An 8,381-nucleotide genomic window follows, 5' to 3' on the forward strand; every position below is an offset into this window, starting at 1 on the left:
TGAAGGAGAGGGAGAGGAGGTGTCTGTGTGTTTATTGAGTAAGAAGAAAGGAGATGAGGTGAGGGAAGTCAGCGGCGAGAGAAAGCTACAACAGCCGGACGATGGAGAGAATGAGCATGAGAAATATGAGAATCGGGGTGAGGGAGCGGACAAAGAAGGACGCTTGTGTTGTGAAGAGAAAGAAGGAGAGAAGGAAAAGAAGACTAACAGAGGAGAGGAGGTGAAGACGAAGGAGGAGAAAGATGAAGAGAAGATAGAAGAGAGAGGTGGCGCGAGGCTGAGGGGAGAGGAGAGACAAAGCGCCACAGATAGAGAACATGAGGAGGAACGTTCTGGTTTTGAAGAGAGACAAAGCACCACAAATGGACAAGAGGAGGAGGAACGTTACGGTTTTGAAGCGAGACAAAGCACCACAAATGGAGAACATGAGGAGGAACGTTTCGGTTTTGAAGAGAGACAAAGCGCCACAAATGGAGAACAGGAGGAGGAACGTTTCGGTTTTGAAGAGAGACAAAGCGCCACAAATGGAGAACAGGAGGAGGAACGTTTCGGTTTTGAAGAGAGACAAAGCGCCACAAATGGAGAACAGGAGGAGGAACGTTCCGGTTTTGAGGAGAGACAAAGCGGCACAGATGGAGGAGAAGAGGATGGAAAAAGGGTGGAAAAGGGGGGTGAGGGAAAGATAAGGAGCGAGGAGAGACAACTCCACAAGGAGCACAACTCAACAGATCAGGAGGAGCACGAGGATGGAGAGAGGGAGGAAGAGGGAGCTGAGAGAGAGGATGGAGAATCTTCTGTGACTGAAAAGAGACCAGATGAGCAGAGGGGAAACACTTATGAGGGAGAGGGTCATGAAGAGGACAATAGACAGAGAGAGGACGAGTGTGAGGTAGAGACGGATAAAGAGAGGGAGGAAGAGAAAGGAAAGGAGGAGGAGGGAGAAGAGGAGAATGAAAAATTAAGAGAGAGGGAGGGAGAATGCAGGGAAGAGAAGGATGGCAAGAATAAGGAAGAGAGAGATGAGGGGAATGAGCATTCTGTTTGTGAGAAGAAACAAGACGAAGAGCAAGACTTCAGTGGCGAAGTAGAAGAGGGGGACAGAGAGAGGAAGGAAGAAGAGGAGGAGGAATATTATGGAGAGAAGAGAGAAAAGTGGGATGAAGCAGTGAAGGAGGAAGTGGAAGACAGACAGATGGAGGAAGAGGAGGAGGAAGAGCAAGAATATCATGGAAAGAAGAAAACAAAGTGTGAAGTAGAGGGGGAGAAAGAGGAGGATAGAGAGAAGGCAGAAGAGTGTGAGGACGAAGAGGGTGGAGAGAAGGAGGAAGAGGAGGATAAAGAGAAGGAGGAAGAGGTGGATGGAGTGTGTGAGGAAAAGAAGGATGGAGAGAGGGAGGAAGAGTGTGAAGGAGAAGGAAAGGGCTTGTCAGGGTGCCCTCAGTGTGAGAGAGAGCCGGTGGTGTTCTGTGAGGACGACCAGCTGGCCCTCTGCTGGGAGTGTGAAGACTCAGACAGACACCAGGGACACAGAGTCACCCCCCATGAGCAGGCGCTACAGGACTGCAGGGTAGGACACACACACACACACACACACACACACACACACACACACACACACACACACACACACACACACAGACACACACACAAACACACACACACACACACACACACACAGACACAAACACACACACACACACACACACACACACACACACGGAAATGAGCCCTAGTGACTAGTTTATGGCAGTGATTGGGGTTAGGTGCCTTCCTCAAGGGGACTTCAGCCGTGGATGTGGGCATGGGAGAGCAGTGCTCTACCACTTCCCCCGCCCACATTTGTCCTACTGGTCGGGCCACCCTCCGGTTACCAGCCCGAAACCCTAACCAGTAGGCCACGGCTGCCCTAACACACACACAAATTCACACACACACACCCACAGGCATACAAGCGCATACACACATACACATACACACACTGACACACACACACACACACAGGCACACACGCAAACACACATACACATATACACACACACACGCGCATGCACACTCACACACACACTGACACTCACAAACACACACACAATCACACAGACACACACAGTATATTAATGTACTGTTGTTTCCGCAAAATTGTATGCTGCCCATTTGCTAAACTAAACTATCAAACTAACTAACTAAAACCTGCACTGACTTTTCAGTTTTTTAAAGGCTCATCAGACACACACCTCAGCACAGCAGTTGCCTTAAGTGCAAAATGCACTTAAACCACCAAAACACTTTATACTTCACCCAAACGTATCTTATGCTGCCATAGCTATAGTATTATGTCCTTTCCCATTTAACTACTTCATCACTCAATGTACAATGAACTATATAACAACAAAGATAACGTCAAGCTTTATACTACATTTTCTGTGGTATACTATAGTAAAAACATTATGTTACACTGTTGTTTAAAGTGCCGTTTAATTAGTTTCATTCCTATAGTTGGACTGACATACCTAACATCAGTGCCCATGGTTGTTAACCTGCGCTGCATCACTGTATCACTGCTCATGGTTGTTAACCTGTGCTGCATCACTGCTCATGGTTATAAACCTGTGCTGCATCACTGCATCACTGCTCATGGTTGTTAACCTGTGCTGCATTACTGCTCATGGTTGTTAACCTGTGCTGCATCACTGCTCATGGTTGTTAACCTGTGCTGCATCACTGCTCATGGTTGTTAACCTGTGCTGCATCATTGCTCATGGTTATAAACCTGTGCTGCATCACTGCATCACTGCTCATGGTTGTTAACCTGTGCTGCATCACTGCTCATGGTTGTTAACCTGTGCTGCATCACTGCTCATGGTTGTTAACCTGTGCTGCATCACTGCTCATGGTTGTTAACCTGTGCTGCATCACTGCTCATGGTTGTTAACCTGTGCTGCATCACTGCATCACTGCTCATGGTTATAAACCTGTGCTGCATCACTGCATCACTGCTCATGGTTATAAACCTGTGCTGCATCACTACATCACTGCTCATGGTTATAAACCTGTGCTGCATCACTGCATCACTGCTCATGGTTATAAACCTGTGCTTCATCACTACATCACTGCTCATGGTTATAAACCTGTGCTGCATCACTGCATCACTGCTCATGGTTAAAAACCTGTGCTGCATCACTACATCACTGCTCATGGTTATAAACCTGTGCTGCATCACTGCATCACTGCTCATGGTTAAAAACCTGTGCTGCATCACTACATCACTGCTCATGGTTATAAACCTGTGCTGCATCACTACATCACTGCTCATGGTTATAAACCTGTGCTGCATCACTGCATCACTGCTCATGGTTAAAAACCTGTGCTGCATCACTACATCACTGCTCATGGTTAAAAACCTGTGCTACATCAGTGCTCACGGTTGTTGGACTGACACACCTAACATCAGTGCTCACGGTTGTTGGACTGACACACCTAACATCAGTGCTCAAGTATGTTAACCTGTGCTGCATCAGTGCTCACGGTGTGTGTGTGTGTGTGTGTGTGTGTGTGTGTGTGTGTGTGTGTGTGTGTGTGTGTGTGTGTGTGTGTGTGTGTGTGTGTGTGTGTGTGTGCACTCACGGTTGTCTTCCCAGGAGGAGCTGATGACCTCCATGCAGCCTCTGTTTCAGTGCCTGAAGACTGTCACAGGTGCACAGCAGGCCTGCAGACAAATGGCCAAGCACATCCCAGTAAGCATTATAGTCTAATCATATAGATTATTGATGATATAATTCATGATTTTGTTATGTAATTGATATGATCAGTATGTTATAGATATGATCAGAATGTTATTGATATGATCAGAACGTTATTGTTATGATCAGTATGTTATCGATATAATCAAAATGTTATTGTTATGATCAGTATGTTATTGATATGATCAGAACGTTATTGTTATGATCAGTATGTTATATGTTATGATCAGTATGTTATATGTTATTGTAACGTCCAGTATGTTTTTGTTATGCTATTGTTTTTGCATGATCAGAGGCAAAGAAATTTGAAGAGAAAAAGAAAAGTATAAGCAATTCTCAGTACACTGCATTTATGTGAGGCTATATCATGTACACACACACACACACACACACACACACACACACACACACACACACACACACACACACACACACACACACACACACACACACACACATGCCATATCATGTCCTTGGTGGTAAAGGGGTCATTCTTACGTTAGTGCTTGAGTAGTATTATCATACTCAGGGTTTCTTGCTTAAGAGACACTCTTGATGATATTAATCAATAGTTATTTTTTAAGTCTTAATTTATTATTTATTTATTAATATTATCTTGATTGATCCTTTGTGTAGACGCAGTCTGAGGAGACGGAGAGTCAGATAAAGGAGGAGTTTGAGGAGCTCCGGCGGTTCCTGAGGGGAGAGGAGGAGGCGCGGATAGCAGCCCTGAGGGAGGAGCACGAGAGGAAGGCTCGGGCGCGTTTAGAGAGGGCGGAGAGGATGAGGAAGGAGATGTGTGCACTCCTTCACACGCTCAAAGCCTCCCAGATGGAGACGGAGATGGACGGGGGAGATGGGCTTCACTTCCTAAAGGTTAAACACACACAAGACTCTGAAAAACTGATGAGATGTTGATACTGATGAGATGTTTGCACTGATGCAACTGACTGTGTTTTGAATGAAGATGGTAATTTGTTGTGGTGGGATATTGGTAAGGTGATCTTTGTGTGGTGATGTGCTATTTGTGATGTGAATTGTTTGCTACTTATGATCTTATGATATTGGTATTGTTATTGAGACGTAATGATTATTGTGATGTGATGATTGTAATGTGATTTTGCAAGCAGATTTATTTCTGCTGTGGTGTCTGTGATGGGATTGTGTTTTGTTGTGATTGTAGATTTGATGTTTTTGCCGTGATGTGATGTTGTTTGCGTTGTTTGTGTTTGTAAGTTTTGTGAGATGGAGGAGGGGGACGGGTTAGATGCACAGCAAGTATTGCAAGTACATTTAGTGGTTATGCAATGTCTGTATGTGTTGTGTTGTGATGCTTGTAAGGTGATGATTATAATGTTGATTTTGACATGTGATGTTATGGCAAATGTAGTGTTTATGCTGCATTATTTATGATTTGATTTTTGTTGTGTTTATGATGTGATGCCTGTAATGTGCTTTTGTGATGTTATGTTTGTGATGTGATTTTATTTGTTGCAATGTTTTCCGTGTGATATGTTGGGATGTTAATGTTCGTTAAATCTATACTTCATTTGCAATGCTGTCTTTGTAGTATATCAGATTAACGTTAAAGTTAATTTAGTTAAATAGCTTAATTTCATATAAACGCTAAAGTTAATTTAGTTAATTATCTTCATTTCAGATAAGCACTAAAATAGCACTTGTGGTTCCAGCCCTGCCGAGAAACACAGTTTATATTGTTCTGTTCTGACTAAATGTTTCTAAAAACTTTAATTTTTGAGAGAGAGAAGAGACATTCATGTTGAATTGAATTGGATTGATTTGAATTGAATGTTGAGTTGATGCCGGTTTTAATTAAAGGCATTCTTTTATTCCTCTCTTCCAGAATTATAAAAAGACTGTGAAAAGGTATGACTATCCTACTCAACTCTCTTCACCGGTTTGCGCTGTGTTTTTCCATTCAAAATGTATGTAGTCTATATATGTGTGTGTGTGTGTGCGTGTGTGTGTGTGTGTGTGTGTGTGTGTGTGTGTGTGTGTGTGTGTGTGTGTGTGTGTCTGTGTGTGTGTGTGTGTCTGTGTGTGTGTGTGTGCGCTTGGCCTGAATGTTATTGCAGAGTATGGAAGGCTAAGCAGAGTCCAGAGAAGAGTTCCGATTCTCTGATTGACGTCCCCAAACATGTGGGCAACCTGAGGTTCAGAGTTTGGAAGAAGATGCAGGACATTTGTCCCTACAGTAAGTACTGATATTGGTGTGTGTGTGTGTGTGTGTGTGTGTGTGTGTGTGTGTGTTTGTGTGTGTGTGTGTATGTGTGTGTGTGAGTGTGTGTGTGAGTGCATGATTACACATCTTTTCGTCTCATTCAATCCTGTAAATCCTGTCCATCAATCTCTGATGATCCTCCTTCATCCACTGTGAAGATTCTAACGCCATTCTAGTAGTCTCATCATCTTCCACCTGATTCACTCATATCCCTCTCTTCTTCTGTACAGCACCTCATACTCCATACTTCTTCTCTCTCTCCATCACTCCTCTCTTCTGCCATACCTCTCTCTTTCCTTCAAACCTCTCTCTTCACTTGCTCATTTCAATCTTTCCTTCATCACACTCTCTTCACTTGCTCATTTCTCTCTTTCCTTCAAACCTCTCTTCACTTGCTCATTTCAATCGTTCTTTCCCTCCTCATATCTCTATTACCTTATACTCCTCTCCTTCATTTTCCACATGTATCTCTCTTTCTTTCTCTTTCTTTCTTTCCTCTCTGTCTCGTTCAGCCCCTGTGACCCTTGACCCTCTTCTTCTCTACAGCACCTCATACGCCATACTTCTCTCTCTCTCCATCACTCCTCTCTTCTGCCATACTTCTCTCTTTCCTTCAAACCTCTCTCTTCACTTGCTAATTTCAATCTTTCCTTCCCTCCTCATATCTATATTCCCTTACTCACTCCTCTCCTTCTTTTCCTTAATGTATCTCTCTTTCTTTCTCTCCTCTCTGTCTCGTTCAGCCCCTGTGACCCTTGACCCCAACACTGCTGGTCCCTTCCTGCTCGTCTCTGATGATCTCACCAGTGTCCGGGACAGCGGTGACGTCACTGATGATGCAGCCGCGCGTCTCCCGGACAACCCTGAGCGCTTCACCAGCTGTGGCGAGATGCTTGCCCGTGAGGTAATTTCCACTTCCCAGCCACAATGCCAGCCCCTCCGCCTCTGTGGCCGTCGTCGTGGTGACAGCTGCACTTCCTGGGTCGTCGATGTTGGCAACAACAGCAACTGGAAAGTGGGTGTGGCCCGCCGCTCTGTCACCAGGAAGTCCCTGGTTACCGCCTGCCCCGAGAATGGCCACTGGGCCATGTCACTGTGCGACTCTCACTACGAGGCCCTCGAGGCCTCCGCTGCCCCCCTCCCCCTCCCCCTCAGCGCTGTCCCTGTCCACCATGGGCGCGCAGGGGGAGGGGCCTCAGGCCCTCGGAGGGTGAAGGTGCGTGTGAGCCAGGGGTCGGGGCGTGTGTGTTTCAGCGACGCGGACCGACACACACACCTGTACACGTTCTCCAACGTCGCCGGCGAGTCTCTCCAGCCGTACCTCGCCACGTCCTGCCACCGCTGCCCGCTGAGGTTGCTGCCGGCGACTGTTGCCGTGACGATGAGCCGTCAAGGGCCAGGAGGCGAGGAAGAGGAGGAGGTGGAAGAGGCAGGAGAAAGAAGGACAGACGGCATTATCACAGGTGTCAGTCAAAAAACATCTTTATGTGTTTGACTACCTGACCCTACTTCAGTCCCAATAGCACCTGTCACAAACAGACCTCTGAGGGATTTTACCAGAAGAACTCGATAACTCCACTTCTACAGATAACACTGGAAACATTTGTTTTAAAAGGCTAATGCTGGAACTGTTAGTATCCTCCATGCTGCTCAAGGGACTCTGGCGCTCATGTGTATTGTGTTTGTTTTGACATGTGTTTGTGTGTTTGTTATGCCATGTGTTTCTGTTTGGTTCTAAGACTCCGCCCCTCACTTCCTGGGTTTCCCTGTCACCAATTACCACACCTGTCCGTTAATCAGTTCACTCATTGTCTTGATTAGTTTCTCCTGCCACTTGTTTGCTCCCCACCAATTACATGTCTCCCCTCCTGTATGTAAGTTCAGTCTGACATTTGTTACCCTGTCTGATTGTCACCTAAAGTCTGTGTGAAAGACTCTCTCTGTCTGACCTGGATTCTAGAGTTTAACTCTTCTGCTTTCCCTGATTATCTGCCGGTATGAGATAAGTTCTTGTTTTTTTTCTCTTTTTTCTCTTTTGCTCTGCCTGCTTTGGTTTTTGGATGTTTTGTGTGTTACCTTTTTGACTTTGACTTTTTGCACCTTTTATGTTTTGACTTTTGAACCTTTTTGAGTAGCATTTGTGGACAAATAAATACAAGATTTTTGCCCGCAATTTTGGTCTGCTATTGGGTCTCTTTTTCCCTATGAAACCTAACAGGAACATACGTTTTAAAGAGTTAATGCTGGTACCAGCTCAGTTCCCACACAAAACGCACAAAGGAACTTAATGCTGAGGCAGGTAACAGTGAACACTACCCTTTAAAAGACTACTGCTGACTGATTGACTGACTCCTTGCACTCAACACACAAAGAAGTGCTCAAAAAGTGCTCTAAGACTGGAG

This window comes from Sprattus sprattus, assembly GCF_963457725.1.
Source record: "Sprattus sprattus genome assembly, chromosome: 1".
Classification (NCBI taxonomy): domain Eukaryota; kingdom Metazoa; phylum Chordata; class Actinopteri; order Clupeiformes; family Clupeidae; genus Sprattus; species Sprattus sprattus.